The sequence below is a fragment of the Pseudochaenichthys georgianus genome, chromosome 1 (genome assembly GCF_902827115.2).
Source record: "Pseudochaenichthys georgianus chromosome 1, fPseGeo1.2, whole genome shotgun sequence".
Taxonomy (NCBI): domain Eukaryota; kingdom Metazoa; phylum Chordata; class Actinopteri; order Perciformes; family Channichthyidae; genus Pseudochaenichthys; species Pseudochaenichthys georgianus.
In genome coordinates, this window is record NC_047503.1 from 47,185,332 (window position 1) to 47,209,232 (window position 23,901).

Below are 23,901 nucleotides of genomic sequence, written 5' to 3' on the forward strand. Positions count from 1 at the left end.
GAAAGGGACGGGGTTACCAACATTTGACCAATCACAAACATGGAGACGCGTGCTGACAGCGCAGCGTCATACTTCATGAATGAATAGTGTAAATAGCAAATCCTGCTTCGTAGTACAGGCCACTGGTGCCACAGAGATTTCATAAAGTGAAGGATGTTTTCCTTCTATAAAACAGCTGTGGGCAGCAGCAGATTCTGTGAGTCACGGACAGGAATCCCTCAATTTAAATAAAACGAGGCCATGCTTTATTAACTCGTGCGCACGCTTTAGTAACTCGTGCGCACGAGTTACTAAAGCGTGCGCACGAGTTACTAAAGCGTGGCCACGTTTTATTTATTTTTCTCTCAATGAACCCTCCAGGGCTCCGTACAACCGTGCTCTTATCGACGCTTCCATCCGTCCGTTTTTTAAAACAAAATGTCCAATCCACGGGCCGACCAAAGCGGTCTCATCAGCTTGTTCGTTCATGTTTGACTATTGTTCACCGTGGTTTGTTGTTGTTTGAAGTCCCATGCTGAAGTCATGAACGTTAGTTGGTGCTCCAGTATAATCGGTCGGCCTGAAACTCATCCAGTAAGAAACGTTCCGCTATGCAAAAATAAGTGCGATTAAAGTGCGATTAAAATGCGTTAATTTTTTTAACACGTTAATTTTTGTGTAATTAATTAATCTTAATTAACGCGTTAAAGTCCCGGCCCTAGTTATAACATGCTGACAACTGGTATTGAGTCTTTAGCAGTGGCGGTTCTACGGGGTGGCACGGGTGGCAGCTGCCACCTCAGAAAAATGCCTTGCCACCCTAGTTGCCACCCCAGTTGGCAGCTTTGTTTTGAAATAAAAGTTGTGGCTCATCGGACATTTATGAGAGAAAATCTCTAATGTCCGAGTGCAAGTGAATGCAGCACAAGATGCGAGTCTTGTAACCCCTCCCCCGGCCCTGGCGCGAGCATGGAAATATGATTGGCGGCGATTTTATTTGAACGGGGACAGCGCAATACGAGAAGCATTTCGTATCCAAGCAGACGGAAGAATGAGGTATTTGCGGTCTACAACGACAGAGAAGAGACTGTCAGTGTGGCTGTACTCAGCATTGAATACACGTTTTCTAACCCTAACTGATGCAGTTAGTCACTTCTTTAATGTTTGTTCTTTCTGATGTAAAGTCAAGGTTGTAACTGTTTGCAATGAAGTTGTGGGGCGCTGAACAGCGCTTTGATTCTTTTGATGTATGATAGTAATTACTTGTATTTCAAAATTCAAGGAGGGTGAGCAGGCATCTTGAGGAACATTCATCATTAACTCCTCCAAAACATATAGTTTATTTAATAATAACACTGAATATGTGAATCATAACAGTGATTGACAGCTGATAGGAACAAAGATTGTTAATAGTATCATATTAATTTAGACAAACATCGACGAGACAGTTAATTAATGTACTTATTGCAGCAGTCTGCATAGATTTGGTACCCCCAGTGGCGTTTTTATATGTACAAAAGTGGTGGGGCACAAAAAACGTAGATGTCTATAAAAAAGTTTCTGCAGTGAGGTTCAGGCTGGTGAGGCACTGGCACTTCAGGTTTACAAATATTATATTTTGACCTAAATCAAAATATAATATTATTTTCAAAAGCTTTTTTAGTCTGATGCTTCAATTACTTTTAAACAGACAGTTCAACAAAAGGATACCCAAAAAAGTTAATTTTATCATTTAAATATTGAATTGTTCTCTCTTAGTAAGATCCCATTTTTAATAAAATTGCGGTCTTACCTTGACTTGAAGATGAAGTCCATTTGCCTATCCTTCTGGACAAAAATCTCTATTACTTTTTTGTAAAAGTCCTCCTTATCGTCTTGTAGTTTCAAAAGTTTATCATAAATCTAATCGATAGATTTATGATTAGAAAATTATAAAAGTAGGGTAGACATGTGGATATTATCCGGCTGAACAAAACATGCATTTATCTAACAGGTACGTTTCCCACAGATCTTATTTCGAGCTATTTTCTAAAATCCTATGGAGAAATCTCATTGCTTTTTTGTGGAGGGAAACCATGCGCAGCTTACTTCCGGGTTTTAGGACGCACCTCTCTCGTCTCCTCTTCACACACTTTTCGAGGCACACATACTTACAGCCAATCAGCTCTGTGAGATGACATATGGTGGGATGGCAGCTCAATGCCCCTATGGTCATTCTTTTTTTGCCACACACATTAAATTGAAAAATACTCTGAGCATGCACAGTGTAGTTTTTACAGTCACCGTTCATTTAGACAGTGAGAGGGAGGGGCATGATCGGGTTTTGTCCCACATGGCTCTAAACAGCTCAATAGGCACACACTGTAGACACTTATTAGAAGAACACAGACTAAAACAGCAATATACAGACAAATCAGTTTTTTTTTATTTCTTTGCATTTTTTTGTAATCATTATTTGTAATACTTTCTGCTGACACTAGGTGGGGCTGCCCCTAATGACCAGTCGCCACTGGGTACCCCTGCTGGTCTAAGAGTCAAAATCATTCAGTTATTGTTCAGTTAAAATTCATTCAATTATGTCTGCCACCTTATATATTTATATGTAAGGCTTTACTGATGTGCCACAATAATGTCCCCTAATGTCATTCAGTTAAAATATCAATATTGTGGCTTTCCAAGTTAACATTAATTGATATGACTGCAATTAAATCAGCATATACTTCTGCCAGGGGATGCCACCCCTGAAATTCTCCTGCCACCCTCTTGCCACCCCATGAATATTTGTCTACACTGAACAATAATATAAACGCAACCCTATTGTTTTGCTCCCATTTTTCATGAGATGAACTCAAAGATCTAAAACATTTTCTATATACACAAAATAACCATTTCTTTCAAATATTGTTCACTCTGAAACGTGCATTTTTGCTTTATTGGGGGGTTCTGGGGGGGTCCGAAAACCAGTCAGTATCTGGTGTGAGGGGTAGGGGTAGGTTTAGGGTTAGGGTAATGTTGTGAATCAAGTGGCCTGTGTTCGTCGTCCATAACATACGCCTGCCCATACCATAACCCCACCACCACCATGGGCCACTCGATTCACCTCACACCAGATACTGACTGGTTTTCGGACCCCCCCAGACCCCCCCAATAAAGCAAAACTGCACGTTTCAGAGTGGCCTTTTATTGTGGCCAGCCTAAGGCACACCTGTGCAATAATCATGCTGTCTAATCAGCATCTTGAGGTGGGATGGATTATCTCGGCAAAGAAGAAGTGCTCACTATCACAGATTTTTTCAGATTTGTGAACAATATTTGAGAGAAATGGTTATTTTGTGTGTATAGAAAATGTTTTAGATCTTTGAGTTCATCTCATGAAAAATGGGAGCAAAACAAAAGTGTTGCGTTTATATTTTTGTTCAGTGTAGATCCACCCCTGGTCTTTAGATATTGCTTCCAGCCCTAACTCGATTCTTTCATTTGAAGGGGATAAACACAATAGCACTACAAATATAACTTTCAGACATGTGGTACATTCTGAAAGCTCAGAGAGTATAATTGAAAAGAGCAGTCCGTTTAATTGCAGTTCAATTCCTCTCATTTTATAACTCTGTAAAAGAGGGTCAAGTGGGATGGAATATCTTCATACTTGGAATGACACCTTTGGTCCAGAAAACTCATACTTTCCCAAACCAATGTTTTTTTGAGTCACTTGATTCAGGATCAACAGAGCTGCAAGGACAAACGCCAGAAGAAGAACGATCACACATTTGGGTCACAACTGATAGAGATTTATAGGGACAACTGGTCCGCTTTCCAAATCTCCGCGCGTCCCTAACAAGCTGGTTATCATACAGGAAGGAATCCAGAACATACAAGTATCCATTAAAAACAATAATCTATTTTAATGGTAATATAACAATGCAATACAATCTATACATTACCATACAAAACCATATCATATCATATGCGTAATGTCAGGAGTATGCCTACTCCTGGCCCTTGTTCACAGGCTGCCACGACCTTCCGGTCCGGGCGGCGCGAGAAGAGAGAGACAGAACAAAAAGCTGAATAGGCTTTCATACCAAGAGAAATAGGAAGGGGTGGAGTTTACTCAGCCTCCACACACACCCCCCCCCCCCCCCACACACATTCCAGAGACCTCAGATGTGTCTTAAAGGATATTTAAGATAACACAAATATTTCATCTCTCATATCTCCAACTTCTGGTTACACAAAATACAAAGTAATTAAACCCACACATATACTATTCAAGATATGTAGACTTCCCTGAAACATGACATGCTAGAGATCTTAAGCAGAATATACTCTTCCCCCACCTAGCACCCTGTCATGCAGGCCTACACCTCCCCCACAGGGCAATAAACCCTGTTTACTCTAAACAGCCCTTTTTTAGAGCCATTTTAGTCCTCACCTTTATGAAAGGATAAAACAGAGAAATCAATATAAAACACAAACACAAGTATTGTTTGAACAGTATTCACTTAACTGCTACTATTGATAATTACCAGAGAAACTCAAGGGACCTCTTTTAATATCTGGAAATTGCAACAAGACTTTCTGCCATTTCAAATGTAACACACTTCTTAAATATCAGATGCTGCAATCCCCCTTTTGCACTCTTTTAAAAGAGTGCAACTTACACAAGGCACTTGAAACATAACTATTGTCATTCCTCTCCAATATCGTATAAATCCATCAGAAACTGAGATCCAAAGTATTTGAAATCGTGAAGGAACAGAACATCACTTCCCATGGCAGTGAAGGAACCATGAGGGGGCAGCTGAGTGCTAAGAAGCAGTCTCCTGGTGGTGAATCACCCCCCCCCCCCGAAGGAATAGCCCAGAACGACAGCTGATAGGGAGGGGGAGATGCGGCTTTCCCTTCACGGGTGGAACTGATCAGAGAGAAGTAGACTCCTCTGCTGCCTCGACAAGTCCCCCAGCCCACTGCCAGCCGCTTCCAAGTCGTCTGCTGCATGGATGTCCTCGAGGTCCTTCTCCTCCAGTCCGCTGATGACAACATCCGTGTCGACCTCCATGACGAGACCCAGATCCGTCTTGATGTCGTCCCCTGGTCCTAGCAGGTGGTTTCCCCGCCGCACACTGGCTCCCGTGGTACGAGCTGTCCCCCTTTCCTCCTATGCGGATGGCCTGAGAGATCCGCTGGGCCACTCGGTCGGGGCCGGAGAGCCTGGGGTTGATCCACTTTGTCCCGATGACCTTCAGCCTCCTGCGTCTCAGGTCCCCCTTTTGGCATCAACAACCTGTGTGGAGAAATCTGATACAAATCCCTCAAGCCTACGCTCCGGGCTCTGGGGCCCTCGGCTGTTTGACCCACCACTGCGTGGCCACTTGGAGCCTGTTGGTGGGGTGTCTTAAAACAACAGACGTCTGTGCACAGGTTTTCTAAATTAATTGTGCAGCTTCAGAATCTTAATACTTGGACTGTGCCAACTAAATAAGAACCCCAACATCTTTAGGTAAAGATGTTAAATGAAATCCTTGAGATCCCATTAAAAATCTAAATATGATTTGAACTGCTAATGTTTCTGGTAAAGAAACACACTAATTGTTATGTTTTGCATGGGGCTTTTGTTGTTTTTGTGTTTAACTTGTTGTGTGCTCCTTTTACCCCTCACTACTCTGTCTTTCTGTCTCTGCAGGGCTGGTGTGTGACAGGGGGGCGTGGCTGGTTACTCCTGGCTGCAGATGAGGCACACCTGTCCCCACTCACTTGATTACCTGCTCTTTAAGAGCCTGGCCTTCACCTCACTTCTCTGCCAGAGTATTGTTCATGCTGTCCCGCGGTCCGGAGTGCCTTTCTGCAGCCTGGAGTCTGTTGTAGTTGGTTAAGGAGTTCTTTTTGAGTTTTGGTCGGAAACGTTTTCCCGCAGCTTTGTTTTTGGTTTACTACGGCCAGCCAAGCTCCCTGTCGTCAGTACCTGCCTTGGATTACCTTGTTTATTAAACTTTTTGAAACTTTTTTTTTGGTCAGTCTCTGCTTTGGGGTCCCAGTAGTATCTAAACGTCACACTAATGTTATGGATTCAAAAACAACCAAAATCACAATACTAACAAAGTGAATGGCTTCCTGGTGATACTGCTTCTACCCATCAGTGCTTAGATATTATCCCGCGGAAAAAATTAATACAGAATTCCAACAAACTGTCATCAAATGTCTTTCTATTATAAATGTAGATGCAATGTATATCCCCATAATGACCTAAACAATAAAGTCTATGGCTCTTACTTCTTTACCAGACTAGTTACATGATGTTGTTTAAATTACATTGTGTCTCATTACATTACTATGTTTTAGCTTTAACTGTAAACATGTTCTTTCTACATTTCAAACCTCAGTTACTTTAATACCTGTTCAAACATTAGTTCAAACATTACTCACAGGTCAGCTTCTTCAGTATTCCATTCTGGACTTACATCTCTCTGGTAGCCCCTTGGCCACTGATTCTTTATCTGTGTTACCTGCTATAACTCAATCAATATTAGAGACATGTCAACATTCATCAAACAGCATCTTATCCCCAGATATGGAGCAGGTCAATTCTAAAACTGTCAATCAATGGTCAAATTGAACAATCGAGATACTATTTCCTTATTTATCTTTTGTTCATGATAACAATGGTATAACAACCACACGTTTTTCCCCATAGCTAGTTTCTATAACAAGATTATTATGTGTGACATAATCAGATGTCTTGTTTGCTAACCAAGAATATTAAACTTTAATCTTTTCAGCATTCCACCATCATATAAACAAGCAGCCTCTTATCTAAACACTAAGCATTAAGGTTTCTACACCACCAACTGGGAGACTCTTGCACAATTATGCTGTAACATCATTGCATCATTCCTCCAGAACAATCTGAGACAAGCATGTCTCAAGATCTTGTCATAATGAGCACAGTCAGTGATGCAGCTGTAGTCAGTGGCAGGGTCCCCAACAAAGCTAGGACCGGCCCTGGTCAGTGGGCTCCAAGGAAACTCTCCCTGGCTTTGAGATGAGGGAAAGAATCACTTGGCAGACACACGTTGTCCTCTGTACGGCAGAAATCCCCCAAAACCGCAGTACCTCTTCACACCACTGTTGCCTTGACAACGAGGCACAAGCATAATGTCAATATCTCCTCAGAGATGTGTTCTTTGCACACTTCTTCTGTTCGCAGTGAGCAACTCTTCACCAACACACTGATTCAGAGAACCCAAAAGGTGGTGCAGAACTATCCAATGCTGCTGTAATCACATTCAGCTACTGAGAAAAACTCAATTTAAATCTCTCTCCCAACGGGTTACAAAATAAAATGGCTGAGGTCAGGAATGCTGAAACATGTGAATGTTAAAACAAACTAATGATAGTAGTCTGCCTATTCTTTATTACTACAGTTCTAAGTTAATAGGCAAAACAAAGACACCCTCCTTAACCACTATACTAATCTTTTATCTACTTGGTTAATTCTATTCGTTTTCAAATTGTTTATCTAAGTTGTGTTACAAGCATGGTGAGGTTACAGAATACACAAATAACTGTATTCAATCCGCGCCGTATTTGAAAACTGTAATGAATTAAAATCAATATTTAAGGACGTAATATAAGTTAAATATATTGTTAAGCTAATTACTGTTTTATTGTGAAGGCATCTCTGGCGAACAGCGGCCTTTTATTTTGAAAGGCCGTTCCGGAAATATACACCGTAATGTGAACAGTGAGTTCGACTTCTAGAAACACGGCAAGTTACGATAACAATCGTTCTAATGCATTAACGAAAGTCATGAAAGAGACAAGGAGGGGGAAAGGCGTGTGGAAGCAAGCAATGAACTGAAAATGCCACCAATCCTCTGTTTTAACGTGATGGCGCACATTGAAAACCGAAGCGGGCATAAGCACCCCTGTCATATAAACATTAATAGATTCCTTCTGACTGACAAGCGTTCAAAAACCCTTCTGCTTATCACTTAGGCTACTACTTTTTGTTTTATTCATAACCTAAAAATACAATTGTGATGAATAGCTTGCTCTTTTACCATTACATTTACCAACATAAAACAAGGTCTTTACTAATCAACAATGACAACCAACAGACAGAACAATCAAGAAACAGATCAATACAACTCCTAAATAACATTACAATATATATTTCTTACAGTGAGTTTGTTATCTAATGTTTAACAAATTCTCATCTTTCTATGTGTAATGTAGGTGGAATAATCCACTATTATATTAATCAAACTTTAACCTGCATGTACTACATATACTCAGCAAACTACTTTCTCCTTTCCCTCAACGTTACTGTATGCAATTAAGTTCCTCTGAAATATATTTGAGTAAAATGATCAGTTAATGACGAATAGTACGAAATTCTTATTTATTTAAATATACAAGCCTTTTCTTTAGCCCCCTGTTTGATTCCACTTAAAATCAATTTCTTAATCTGTTCCCATTGCTGGAATTTCAGAATTGTCCATTCTGACGTTCCATATTCACTTCGCTTTTATTTATCTGACTTAATTAATATGTGTTCACTTGTATTAATATACTGGGCTATTGTCGTTGTTACTATTAACGTGCCCCCCCCCCCCCTTTCAGCCACTAGATGGCAGCAGCAGAGCACAAATGAGCTTCACTCTTCTGAGTGCATTGTCTGAGTTCCACAGACAATCGCTCACACAGGTATTTTAGGTAAAAATCACACAGATTTATTCCCCGTACAGTTTGTCCAGCTTGATAATGTGATGTGTATTTCAACAGACAAGCAAGACCGCGATGCTTCGACACCCATAAAGAATGTGACCATTCCATGGGGCATAAAAACCCAGGTCTTAGTGAGCCCTTTATCACACGTTAGCTTTTCAAATTAAGTTTACAGACAAAGGGAAACGAGAGCCGGTCCCGTCACAATTTCGGTGAGGTTTGCGTTCCCTTTCCCCGATTCAACATATAACAGACTTTTAGGCTTTTAGCTTTCAGCGTTGGTCTGTTATTTAACCCCAGTTTTAAACGGCGACCCGATCTAAAATATCGAGTTTCCAGGTTTTGTCGTGCAGGAATATAACCTCGCAACCCACAAACTGCACCGTTTCCACGCCACTCAGGAATAAGTATACCTGAGGTCCACGCCAAACTGCTCTATTTACGTTACGCCGGACTTTCTGTCTACCTTGCGATCAACGTTCACGTGTTGTATATAACTTTCCTAACATAGTAAAATATGCATTGTATATTCCATTTAAACTTTAAAAACACCGTGAAACGCCTACAGACAATCCTACATTTTTAGTATACCCAATTACAGACAGATGATTTTCTTAACAGGCATCTGGTACCTTTTGTCTTGTTTTGCAGGGCCCTGCTGATTGTCTGAGATGTTTGAAAGCGTTTGTTCCCGACCCATTCCGGTCGTCCGGATTCTTCCACAGCTTTGTTTACCGGGCACGTCGGGTCACCATTTGATAGAGATTTATAGGGACAACTGGTCCGCTTTCCAAATCTCCGCACGTCCCTAACAAGCTGGTTATCATACAGGAAGGAATCCAGAACATACAAGTATCTGTTAAAAACAATAATCTATTTTAATGGTAGGATAACAATGCAATACAATCTATACATTACCATACAAAACCATATCATATCATATGCGTAATGTCAGGAGTATGCCTACTCCTGGCCCTTGTTCACAGGCTGCCACGACCTTCCGGTCCGGGTGGCGCGAGAAGAGAGAGACAGAACAAAAAGCCTCTATGATCGACGTGCAGAACGTTGTGAGTTGAGTCCTGGGGATCAGGTTTTAGCACTGCTGCCTGTAGTTGGCTCACCATTTCAGGCCAAGTTCTCTGGCCCTTATACAGTGTCCAAGAAGTTGTCAGACCTCAACTATTTGATAGTGACCCCTGACCGGAAGAAGTCGGTGCAGTTTTGCCATATAAACTTGCTAAAACCGTATTTTTCCCGTAAACCTGTGCCAGGTGTGGTTTGTTCTGTTTCCTCAGATGCTGCAGTGGTGACAGTGGGTCACCCGTCACCATCTCTGGATGTGGGGGAAGGGGTTAAGGTTGAAGAGGAGTATTCCCCAGATGATGGTCTGTTGAGAGGACGGCTTAAGAATTCGGAGTCACTGGCTAATCTGGGTGGAATGCTGGGTCATTTAACCGAACCGCGGCGCACAGAGTTGGTCGATCTAGTTAAAAACTACCCCTGCCTGTTTGGAGACACTCCATCTCGCACCCACCTTACAGAACACGATATTGAGGTGGGTGATGCTAAACCGGTACGACAGCGTTTTTACCGCATGTCTCCGGACAAACGAGAGCATTTAGAGGCAGAAGTTAAGTATATGCTGGAGAATAACATTGCTGAGCCGTGTGCTTCTAGTTGGTCTTCTCCTTGTTTGCTGGTTACGAAACCAGATGGTACATTTAGACCATGTACTGATCTCCGCAAGGTGAATTTAGTGACCAAACCTGACTCGTTTCCACTCCCTCGCATGGAGGACTGTGTGGACCAGGTCGGTTCTGCTAAGTTTGTCACTAAATTTGACCTGCTAAAGAGTTACTGGCAGGTCCCGTTAACGGCAAGAGCTAGGGAGATCGCCTCATTTATCACGTCCAGTGGGTTGTACTCATACACCGTAATGCCATTTGGGTTACGAAATGCCCCTGCCACGTTTCAACGCCTGATGAACCAGGTGGTGTCAGGTCTTGCTGGCTGTGCTGTGTATCTGGATGATGTTGTGGTATACAGTGACACTTGGGAGGAACATCTCCAACACATTAATGCGCTGTTTGAACGTCTTGCCTGGGCTTGTCTGACCGTTAACTTGGCAAAGTGTGAGTTTGCTAAGGCAACGGTCACCTACCTGGGTAAAGTAGTTGGCCAAGGACAGGTTAAGCCAGTGAGGGCAAAGGTGCTGGCAATTGACCGGTTCCCTGTTCCCACAACCAGAAAATAACTCTCTCGTTTTCTGGGCATGGTGGGGTACTATCGTGGGTTCTGTCAGAATTTCTCTACGGTGGTTGCGCCCCTCACCTCTCTTCTCAGCCCTAAGGTCAAGTTTGAATGGTCTCCTCGATGTCAACAGGCTTTTGAGGCTGCGAAAACTGTGTTGTGCTCTGCTCCTGTCCTAGCAGCTCCCCAGATGGACCAGCCCTTCATTCTTCATGTGGATGCTAGTAAGGTTGGAGCTGGGGCAGTACTCGCGCAGGTTGATGAGAGCGGCTCCGAATGCCCGGTAAGTTTCTTCTCTAAGAAATGTAACTCTCATCAATTAAACTATTCGATCATTGAAAAGGAGGCACTGGCACTCATCTGGGCGTTAAAACATTTTGAGGTGTATGTTGGGAGTGGAGTTGGGCCCTTGGTGGTCTATACAGATCATAACCCCCTAACCTTTCTGCACTCGCTCCAGAATCCAAATCAACGCCTTATGCGTTGGTGTCTCTTCCTCCAGCCTTTTCATCTGGACATCAGGCATGTCAAAGGTGTGGATAATACAGTGGCTGATGCCATGTCCAGGGCTATAACCTCCTAGGTTAACTAGTATTTTTATCCCTGCAGGGGTGTCTGTTTTTTTCTGTTTTGCCCTCTCTTAAAATGCTTCTTAGGTACCAAAGTTGCTGAGGGGTTGAGCAAGAGGCTACAGATGTGCTTGCAGGTTGTATGAACATTTCAAGGTTAACTTTGGTTGTGTCTATTGTGTTTGGTGGTTGTGTTTGTGTGCCTCAGGTTGGAGGATCCTAGTGGGTCCTCCATTTTAAGGGAGGGGGTGTGACGACCCCTCCCCCCTTCTGCCTGGCTGTGCTCCCTGCCTTGCTGTCCTCTGGCAAGTACTGGGAGTGTCGTCCTGTTTGTGCCCGCCAATCTAGAGGCGGAGCCACAAGAAGGTATAAAGGTTGCCCAGCTGCAAGGATCACTCTCTGATTCAGATCCTGGCATGCTGCAGCAACCTCAGCCTACAGCCTGTGTTAGGTGATGCACCCTCTAACATGCCACAACACCCTTCCACACACCCACACACTGCTCACACTACTGACAGTCTGATTCTTACATACATTATTCATCAGAGGTGTTCTTCTATAAACCTGTTAAATAAACATATATTTGGCATTTAACTCTGTGTGACCTCCCTATTTGTTCCAGCCTTTGGAAGGTTGTAACATATCATTGTCTGATATCAATAAACAACAAAGCTTTAGCTAATTACACGTCCGAAAAGGGGTCGGAAGAAGTTTACACTAATTTAATCCGACCCCTTCTCCCTTAATATATGTTAACATACACTATACATGTATATGTTTATATACATGTTTGTAAGGTCTTGCATTAGAAACGTCTGTACTACTTTCAGTCCCTGGACCTCTACTGAAGGCCAACCATTCGGCAATAGAATATGATTCACATCATTTTAATACTCATTGAACCATTTCACTAACCGCTTATGATCTGTAAGGAAGTATCTCAATTATTTATGTTTCTCAATTTATTCACTCTTTTCATTCTAATTCAATGAATTCACATCCTCAATGTACATTACTTGTCTAGGATGTCTAGCTCTACGGTAAATGTCATTTGGCTCCACCCAATTGCACAAATGCATCTAATTGAATGTTTATAAACCAATCACAGTACTCCACATCATCTAAAGTGGACAGCAGCAGAGTCTCAGGCTGCAGTCGAATAGTCCAAAGATCAGCTCCTAAGTTCTAACCCTATCGTCTATTCCTTGACCTCTGAGTGAAACGTCACGGGGTTAAGGGATAGTGGACAGGAGAATTCAAAAGGACTTAGGAGAAGAGACTGCGGTACTTTAGAGAATCCGAATGCACTTTCACTATCCGACGTGTTTATGATGTGCCAGCGGACGTCATGAATGTGCGTCTGCTGCTGTAGGGAAACTATGGAAACCACAGTTTTCTATACAGCGGACTACAACATGGATGTTCAATAAGAACGAGGGACTACTGTAAACTCATCTAGAGACTCTGCACCTGGGGGGTATACTACGAAGCAGGATTTTCGCTTAGCCGGCTAAATTCAGGGGAAACTCCGGCTTTCCGGTCCTACAAAGCTGGTTCTCTTTTTAGCAGGCTAGATCTCCATGGTAACTTATGCTTAGCGGTTAACCTGGTCGGGACCAGGGGCCTATGCTACGAAGCTGGTTCAACCTAACCTGGATATGTTTGAGTTAGCCGGTTGGCCTAATCCAAAACATACGCGCTCTCGCTAAACTGTACTACGACGCTGGTTATCAAGTGGATCGCTCAAGCCAGCCGTGTCCTATCTAGTTAGGTGCGCGTTCACATGAAAGAGGTGGTATTTGGAGCATTCGACCAATCACAAACATGGAGAAGCGTACTGACAGCACAGCGTCATACTTCCTGAATGAAAAGTGAACTTTAATACTAGTCAAAAATGAAGAAGTTAAACTTTAAACATCCATGACTTAAACACTTTATCCAGGATCAAAGCCTCAGAGCTGCACCTGCAAGGTGAATACAGCTGGCAAAAGAAAAAGTGTTTGAATGCGTACATTAACAGGTTTATGATATCACTGCCCCGTCTAAAACACGATCTGACTTCAATTACATTTGTCTCGAGTGTTTCGTCAACTTATGTGTTGCTTAAAATAATACTTCTGCATACAGTATGTGACACAGTGAGTGTTGCACGGCCAGATACGGCTCAGCTGACTCAGATAAGGAGATATATGATACATTATGAAGTGATATGCCGCGGACTGTACTTAATGTACTCTGATCCGGTTACTTATGTTGTGGCCGATATTTAAGTAAGCTTTCTTAACGCTAATGTTATAATAGTCAGATTGCTCTGAAGATGGGAGGTGATATTCTATTAATGTTCACGTTCACACAGTCGGTGATTTTTGCCGGCCGTCTTTCCTGCGACGGCAGTTTTTCTGTATTTCCTTTCTCCTGTAATCTGACTTGATCGCTTTAAACTCCGCACACTGAGCTCTGATTGGTCAGCAGGCGGTGCTTTCACTGAGTTGAGCTCTTAGCCTGCAACCTAACCTGGTCCCGACCAGGTTAGCTGCTTAGCATATATTACCATGGAGATCTAGCCTGCTAAAAAGAGAACCAGCTTCGGATGACCGGAAAGCCGGAGTTTTCCCTGAATTTAGCCGGCTAAGCGAAAATCCTGCTTCGCAGTATACCCCCCAGGTTAGGTTGCAGGCTAAGAGATCAACTCAGTGAAAGCACTGCCTGCTGACCAATCAGAGCTCAGTGTGCGGAGTTTAAAGCGATCAAGTCATATTACAGGAGAAAGGAAATACAGAAAAGCTGCCGTTGCAGGAAAGACGGCCGGCAAAAATCACCGACTGTGTGAACGTGAACATTAATAGAATATCACCTCCCATCTTCAGAGCAATCTGACTATTATAACATTAGCGTTAAGAAAGCTTACTTACATATCGGCCACAACATAAGTAACCGGATCAGAGTACATTAAGTACAGTCCGCGGCATATCACTTCATAATGTATCATATATTTCCTTATCTGAGTCAGCTGAGCCGTATCTGGCCGTGCAACACTCACTGTGTCACATACTGTATGCAGAAGTATTATTTTAAGCAACACATTAAGTTGACGAAACACTCGAGACAAATGTAATTGAAGTCAGATCGTGTCTTAGACGGGGCAGTGATATCATAAACCTGTTAATGTACGCATTCAAACACTTTTTCTTTTGCCAGCTGTATTCACCTTGCAGGTGCAGCTATGTGGCTTTGATCCTGGATAAAGTGTTTAAGTCATGGATGTTTAAAGTTTAACTTCTTCATTTTTGACTAGTATTAACGTTCACTTTTCATTCAGGAAGTATGACGCTGCGCTGTCAGTGCGCTTCTCCATGTTTGTGATTGGTCGAATGCTCCAAATACCACCCCTTTCATGTGAACGCGCACCTAACTAGATAGGAAACGGCTGGCTTGAGCGATTCACTTGATAACCAGCGTCGTAGTACAGTTTAGCGAGAGCGCGTATGTTTTGGATTAGGCCAACCGGCTAACTCAAACATATCCAGGTTAGGTTGAACCAGCTTCGTAGTATAGGCCCCTGCTCTGATGCTGTTGCTTTGCTTTATGAACGTGGACAACAGAGAAACATATTCTTCATGACCAAAGTTGGAATTGAAATAAAAAAGGAAAGTGATACGTATGCTCGTCACCCTCTCCCTCCGGTCCACATTAATACAAATGATCCCAATACGTATGATTGTATGAACTAAAGATCTTAAAATCAATACAAATGTATTTATTATAAATGTTAGTCCTTAACATCTATCACTGTGTATATCACCATTCAAACATCTTTTAAAAGTTGAACAAACCCCACACAGCTCAGTAAAGACTGTGAAATGTTGACTTTATTTGATAATTTAACGTTAACGTTCATATTTCTCTTTTTGATTATAATACTGATGAACGTTCAAAACAAAGCACTTTGGCAACTTACCACCTATGTTTTAAAATGCTTAATAAGCACCGTAACTTTCATGATATCATTTCTCGGTCATAATCGGTTGTTTCCGTGAACGGCCGACTGTTGAGTGACGGCAAATGCTGCGGCTGCAAGGCATTGTGGGGCAGCATTTTCGCTTCTCCTGTCGGTTAGGGAGGTCCAGTGGTTCCTAAGCTAAAGGAGGTTATAAAGGAAGTTTGAAACCTCCTTTCCTATCATTCTCATCATTCTAGAGAATTCGAACGGCACTTATCATGGCTGCAACTGAGATACTTCCGGGTCATTTCACTCCTTTAGGAAGGTTCCTAAGCTAAATGGACTATTCGACTTCAGCCTCATCCTCTTTTTCAACAAGCAAGGCCAACTGAGAGGCAAGTAAGTCATTTAAATGTATCAATCTTGTTGTCAATGCACATCTTTTGTGTTTGAAGTGAATTTAATGTAGAAATTAGACGTTAAATTGCTTACGCATTTCATGATTAATGACTTATACTCAAAAATAATTTTATTTAATTAACCAAATGTGACAGGAAGTGAAATAGGGAAATAAATAGAGAAATACTTATACGTTTGATTCCGACCAATTTCTTAATGATACAAACAAATATATATTTAACCTCTTAGGGGTAGTGGAACAAAAGGAAATTAGGCTCAAATATAACTATAACAAGTTAAAACTTTGCAAAAAGTTGTCTATTTACATTTGTTTCTGAGAATCTGATAATTGTAAGTCCAATATATTAAAACTACTTTTAGCTTTATTTTGGTCTCCACCATTTGAAACATTTGGTCCAAAAAGGTTGTCTTTGAATCATCAGATGTTATACTGTATATTTCTCTAATACATTGCAACAGTAATCCACACAACTCCCAACACAATGCTAAATGTGAGAGGACGCTGGCGTTGCTTGTCCGCCGCTCCCCCACCTAAATCCTATTTGTTCTATTGTTTCCAGTCCAGATTAGAAAACATTTTTTGCCTTTGCCATGTAAATTAACATCCTTATCTTTTTATATTCATCGACATACCGAATCGCTACTTTTGTTGCCTGACGCTGCTGTCACGAACCAGCTGGCTTATCGGTTCCCGGCTCGCTAGCTAGCAGACCCTTAGCCATCCGGTGGCTACAACAACAACAACAACAACAACAACAACAACAACAGAACACTCTCGTCTCTACCTGAGTTCCACGGCTGGTCTCACCGGAGTCTCTCCATCCCGGTGTGGTCTGCTTACCTGCTCTCGTCCCCTCCTCGGGCTTCCCCTGCCGACGCTCTCCCTCCCAGGCGGTCATCGGCCAGTGGCTATCAGGCTAGCTATCAGGCTAGCTAGCAAGCTAGCGGGCTAGTCGCCCGACATCCACTCCTTCCCACCTCTCCTCTGCAAATCGCTGACATCGTCCTCCTGTGATGCTGTGGAGTATTCTGTGGCTTATACCCGGGCTCACACCACTTCTTCTGCCACAGCCATCCGACCCCTGGTCTCCGGCAACAGCTAACTCTGTGCTAGCACCACACCCCCCGATCATGCCACTGCTCTTCTCCGCTTCAGACCTCCATTCTCTGAATAACCACCTCCCACCCGACTGCATGGACATCCTCAAGGAGACAGGTTTACTCCGCGGACGACGACCTCCACACAGAGGCTCAGGCCGAAAGTTTTTCTTCCACTCTACGTCTCCACACTCCATCCCGTCCATCTGGTCCTGCCGCACTTCCGCATCACGCCACAACAACAACAAACACGTGAATCTGACCATTCTCCGACCACTTCCTCGGTCCAGCCACCCAATCACAGCGAAACGCCCTCTAAAAGCGGCCCTCCTCAACACCCGCTCCATGAACAATAAAAGCCACATTCTAAATGAATTCATAACGGACAATAACCTGGATTTTCTCTTTCTCACTGAGACCTGGCAAAAACCTCTGGACTATTTCGCATTAAACCAAGCCACTCCATCAGGATTCACCTATTTTGACAAACCCCGTCCACACGGACGGGGTGGTGGTATTGCTGCTATTTTTAGGAAGGATGTGAAAGCCACCACCATCTCCATCCCTGATATTCCCTCATTCGAGCACCTGGTATTTAAGCTCTCTGGTCCCACTCCCCTGGTCACAGCCATCATTTACCGCCCTCCAAAACAAAATCCCACCTTTCTCTCCAACCTCTCTGACCTTCTAACCCAGCTATCTGCAATATCTCCATCTGTGCTCCTCGTAGGGGATTTCAATATCCACATTGATGACCCAACCAGCATATATGCCATTGAATTTCTGGAAACTCTGCAGTGCCTCAACTTCACACAGCACATCAACTTCCCCACACACAGCCACGGCCACATCCTTGACCTAGTCTGCTCCACAGGTCTCACCGCCCACCACCTATCCAGTCTCGACCCTCATATCTCCGACCACCTGGCCATCACCATGGACATCAATATCCCCATCCAAAAACACAAGCGCACAATAACCTTCAGAAACCTAAAATCCCTGTCTCCCTCAGCACTCTCAGCTTGCATCACCCGCAAGATGTCCGCCTTCCCTCCCCCCCCGCCTGACAATCCATGTCAACTAGTGGACTACTACAACACCACCCTCTCCTCCTGCCTTGATGAACTGGCACCCCAAAAAACTAAAACTGTCGCTTTCACACATTCAGCTCCCTGGTACACCCCTGAACTCCGCCAAATGAAATCACAAAAACGCCAACTGGAACGCCTCTATAAGAAAACCACTCTAACAGTCCATCTCCATGCCTACACCGACCACCTACATCAGTACAATAATGCGCTCAAAGCAGCCCGGACCAACTACTACTCACAACTGATACACTCCGGCTCCAGCAACCCCAAGGCTCTGTTCTCCACCATCAGCACACTCCTTAAACCCTGCGACAACGCCACCCCATCCTTCACAACCGCACAGTGCAATTCTTTCCTCTCATTCTTTCAATCCAAAATCGACAGCATCTACAGAAACCTGACCTCCTCAACAGCCCTCCCCATCTCCCCCACTGGCTCCCCCCCCTTCACCTCAAAGCCCCTATCCCGGTTCTCCCCTGTGACCCCAATGCAACTTTCCACCCTCATGGCCGGAATGAACTCCACCTGCACTCTGGACCCCATACCAACTACATGTGTCAGGGAATGCCTCCCTCCCATCTCCCAACTCATAACCACAATCATTAACTCCTCCCTCTGCTCTGGATCAGTCCCCCCCTCACTCAAACTGGCTGCTGTTACACCCATACTGAAAAAACCCGGACTCACACATGACATCATGTCCAACTTCCGGCCCATTTCCAATCTCCCGTTCCTATCAAAGCTACTCGAACGTGTTGTAGCCTTCCAATTAAAATCCCACCTCAGCTCCAATAACCTGTTTGAACCCTTTCAGTCAGGATTCCGGACAAAGCATAGCACAGAGACGGCCCTCCTCAGAATCACTAACGACCTCCTCCTCTCCTCAGACTCCGGCAATCTCAACATCCTCATCCTCCTCGACCTCACAGCAGCGTTCGACACCATCGACCACACCATCCTGCTGTCCCGCCTGGAATCATCCCTCAACATCACTGACACTGCACTCTCCTGGTTGAAATCATACCTCCCCGACAGACACCAGTTCATCCACATCAATAACTGCACTTCCTCCACTGCCCCTCTGAACCAAGGCGTCCCCCAGGGTTCGGTGCTTGGTCCCCTCCTCTTCATCCTCTACATACTCCCCCTTGGAAAAATCATCCGTCGCCACAACCTCCAGTATCACTGCTACGCTGATGACATCCAACTCTACATCTCCACAAAAACCATCACTGCCACAACTCACTCCACACTCACCAACTGTCTCTCAGAAATTAAATCCTGGATGCAAACAAACTACCTTCAACTGAACAGCGACATGTCTGACATCATCATAATCGGACCCCCATCCCGCACCAACACCACTCAGAACTTCAACCTCACCCTTGACAGCACCACTCTAACCCCCTCTCCTCACATTCGCAACCTTGGAGTAATCTTTGACAGCCAGCTCAAATTTGACAAACACACAAACCACATCACCAGGACCGCCTTCTTCCATCTGAAAAACATTGCCCGCCTCCGTCCCTCACTCACCTTCCCGGCTGCTGAAACCCTCATCCACGCATTTGTCACTTCAAGACTGGACTACTGCAACAGCATCCTGTATGGTTCATCATCCAAAATCCTAAATAAACTACAATACATCCAGAACTGCGCTGTCCGCCTCCTCACCCACACCCGCTCCAGAGACCACATCACCCCCGTCCTTCAAAACCTGCACTGGCTCCCTGTCCGTCAACGAATACACTTCAAAATCCTTCTGTTAACACACAAAGCTTTCAATAACCAGGCCCCCCCCCTACCTCTCCGACCTGATCCACCACTACACCCCCTCCCGCAGCCTTCGCTCATCAGAAGCGAACCTCCTCTCTATCCCCACACGAACCAAGCTCCGAACCTGGGGCGACAGAGCCTTCTCCATCGCTGCCCCCACCCTCTGGAACTCCCTCCCCCAACACATCAGAGACTGCACTGACCCCCCCACTTTCAAAACACTGACCAAGACACACCTCTTCAGACTGGCTTTTAATCTGTGAATTATGCTGTGTTGCTGTTTTAATAACTTTTAAATGTTATTTTATCATGTTCTTATACATTTTTAAATTCTATTTTATCATGTTTTATCACCACTGTAAAGCGTCTTTGAGCACCTGGAAAAGCGCTTCGAAATGAAATGTATTATTATTATTATTATTAAATGTGCAGAAAAGTTTGGAGAAACCTTTGGAACAGAACAAGAAATTAAGTTTTCTGTCCCTTTTGGCCCAAACTAACAGGATGTTGGGACTAAATACTTTAATTAGTTGGTCAAATTGAGTTATTTTTCATTGTGTCTTCATTCATTCCTCAATCCTTTGTCCTGGCCTGAACCACATCCTTTGAGATGCTATTCGCTTACCTGCAACCAGGCTACCTTACATTTCTCCTCCCACCTTGTGCTTTATCTTCTCCAGTCCTGGAGGCCAACTTGTCACCAGCAGCAGACGTGTTGATGTCTATGGTTGTGGGAACATTTTCTAGGACGCCTGGGGCAAAATGGAATCCTGACAGGCAGCAGGGAGAACAGAGGAGGGGTTTATCTGCGAAGGCAGGCCTTTCCTCCATCACCATGCCAATAGAGACAGCGGCACAGACAGCGGCACAGAGCCCGGCGCTCCTGGGCCAGATAAGGCCCCCAGACAGAGCAGCACTGCAGCTCTGTCACCCAAGTACGTCACCCAAAACTCCAACAGCCTTTCCCATTTCTCGCCCTCGGTGCTTTCATACAATTCCTGCCGAAACTGTCTGCTAAATCCCCCAAGAACCAACTATTTGACAAAGTGCTAATGTACTAATTAGCATTGGATTATGCAGAGGTAGAACAAAAGTGGCTCAATATGGATATTTTTTCCGGGTCTTTTGTTGATGAAGGACTTGTTCTGCAACCAAAGAGGTTAAATATATAACTTCAAAAACTTGATTTCCCGCTAAGAATAATTCCAGGTTAATGATATAAATCAAACTGTTGAGTATATACTAAGCACATAACACAGATTTTGTGCAGAGCATTTTAGTGACCTTCAGTTTATTGTTGTGCTTTTATGGCCCACAACTTTACTGTTGTGCTTTTCACCACCTTTATCGACCTTGTTCTTTGACATAGCAGGCAGATGTTTGTTTTTTTGTAAATCTTAGTGTAGTGAAACCTACAAAACATTTGCTTTGCCATACGTTTTTTATTCATTTCTGCAGTCGAGGAAGCATGGCATACTCACTGCACATAAGTCTAAGGAGGACAGGGAGGAATTGGCAACAGAGACCAAGGTGCGAATTGTGTAACATGTGTTATTTTTTTTTATGTTAATAAACACCAGGTTAAACTCGGGGGTATAGCAACAAGCTCTATACATCACACTGACAAATGATCACGAATAAATGTGATAAGGAGAAACAGTGGCTGGCTTATCAACATATCCAGCAGACCTAGGGAATGTATTAATTATTCAATACTAGGCCTACTATACTATCTGGGGGGTATACTACAAAGCAGGATTTTGCCGGCTAAATTCAGGGAAAACTCCGGCATATATCTCCTTATCTGAGTCAGCTGAGCCGTATCTGGCCGTGCAACACTCACAGTGTCACATACTGTATGCAGAAGTATTATTTTAAGCAACACATTAAGTTGACGAAACACTCGAGACAAATGTAATTAAAGTCAGATCGTGTTTTAGACGGGGCAGTGATATCATAAACCTGTTAATGTACGCATTCAAACACTTTTTCTTTTGCCAGTTGTATTCACCTTGCAGGTGCAGCTCTGTGGCTTTGATCCTGGATCAAGTGTTTAAGTCATGGATGTTTAAAGTTTAACTTCTTCATTTTTGACTAGTATTAAAGTTCACTTTTCATTCAGGAAGTATGACGCTGCGCTGTCAGTACTCTTCTCCATGTTTGTGATTGGTCGAATGCTCCAGATACCACCCCTTTCATGTGAACGCGCACCTAACTAGATAGGACACGGCTGGCTTGAGCGATCCACTTGATAACCAGCGTCGTAGTACAGTTTAGCGAGAGCGCGTATGTTTTGGATTAGGCCAACCGGCTAACTCAAACATATCCAGGTTAGGTTGAACCAGCTTCGTAGTATAGGCCCCTGGTTAGGTTGCAGGCTAAGAGCTCAACTCAGTGAAAACACCGCCTGCTGACCAATCAGAGCTCAGTGTGCGGAGTTTAAAGCGATCAAGTCATATTACAGGAGAAAGGAAATACAGAAAAGCTGCCGTTGCAGGAAAGACGGCCGGCAAAAATCACCGACTGTGTGAACGTGAACATTAATAGAATATCACCTCCCATCTTCAGAGCAATCTGACTATTATAACATTAGCGTTAAGAAAGTCACAACATAAGTAACCGGATCAGAGTACATTAAGTACAGTCCGCGGCATATCACTTCATAATGTATCATATATTTCCTTATCTGAGTCAGCTGAGCCGTATCTGGCCGTGCAACACTCACAGTGTCACTTACTGTATGCAGAAGTATTATTTTAAGCAACACATTAAGTTGACGAAACACTCGAGTCAAATGTAATTAAAATCAGATCCACTCGTGTTTTAGACGGGGCAGTGATATCATAAACCTGTTAATGTATGCATTCAAACACTTTTTCTTTTACCAGCTGTATTCACCTTGCAGGTGCAGCTATGTGGCTTTGATCCTGGATAAAGTGTTTAAGTCATGGATGTTTAAAGTTTAACTTCTTATATTATAAGAACTATATGTTTATAGTTGACTTTTCATTCAGGAAGTAGCCTATGACGTTGCGCTGTCAGTATGCTTCTCCATGTTTGTGATTGGTCGAATGCTCCAAATACCACCCCTTTCATGTGAACGCGCACCTAACTAGATAGGACACGGCTGGCTTGAGCGATCCACTTGATAACCCGCGTCGCAGTACCGTTTAGCGAGAGCGCGTATGTTTTGGATTAGGCCAACCGGCTAACTCAAACATATCCAGGTTAGGTTGAACCAGTTTCGTAGTACAGGGCCCAGGTTAGGTTGCAGGCTAAGAGCTCAACTCAGTGAAAGCACTGCCTGCTGACCAATCAGAGCTCAGTGTGCGGAGTTTAAAGCGATCAAGTCATATTACAGGAGAAAGGAAATACAGAAAAGCTGCCGATGCAGGAAAGACGGCCGGCAAAAATCACCGACTGTGTGAACGTGAACATCAATAGAATATCACCTCCCATCTTCAGAGCAATCTGACTAGTATAACATTAGCGTTAAGAAAGCTTACTTAAATATCTGCCACAACATAAGTAACCGGATCAGAGTAACATTAAGTACAGTCCGCGGCATATCACTTCATAATGTATCATATATTTTCTTATCTGAGTCAGCTGAGCCGTATCTGGCCGTGCAACACTCACAGTGTCACATACTGTATGCAGAAGTATTATTTTAAGCAACACATTAAGTTGACGAAACACTCGAGACAAATGTAGTCTAATTAAAGTCAGATCCACTCGTGTTTTAGACGGGGCAGTGATATCATGAACCTGTTAATGTATGCATTCAAACACTTTGAATGCACACACTTTCTGTTACCAGCTGTATTCACCTTGCAGGTGCAGCTCTGTGGCTTTTATCCTGGATAAAGTGTTTAAGTCATGGATGTTTAAAGTTGAACTTCTTCATATGTCTAATATTATAGTTCACTTTTCATTCAGGAAGTATGACGCTGCGCTGTCAGTCTGCTTCTCCATGTTTGTGATTGGTCGAATGCTCCAAATACCACCCCTTTCATGTGAACGCGCACCTAAAATAGGACATGTCTGGCTT

The 23,901-nt window shown here is 43.5% G+C and overlaps 1 long non-coding RNA gene across 3 annotated transcripts in view; it reads right to left on the reverse strand.

Moving 5' to 3' along the window:
• LOC139434840 (uncharacterized) overlaps positions 1-17,194 on the reverse strand; it is an 89,205-nt gene extending 72,011 nt beyond the window's left edge. For 2 of the 3 annotated variants that reach the window (XR_011644151.1, XR_011644150.1), the window contains exon 1: positions 16,671-17,194. This is a non-coding gene — a long non-coding RNA (uncharacterized lncRNA). The remainder of the gene's footprint in view (positions 1-16,670) is intronic. The other variant, XR_011644149.1, reaches the window with a different exon arrangement.
• Positions 17,195-23,901: the final 6,707 nt, after the last annotated feature.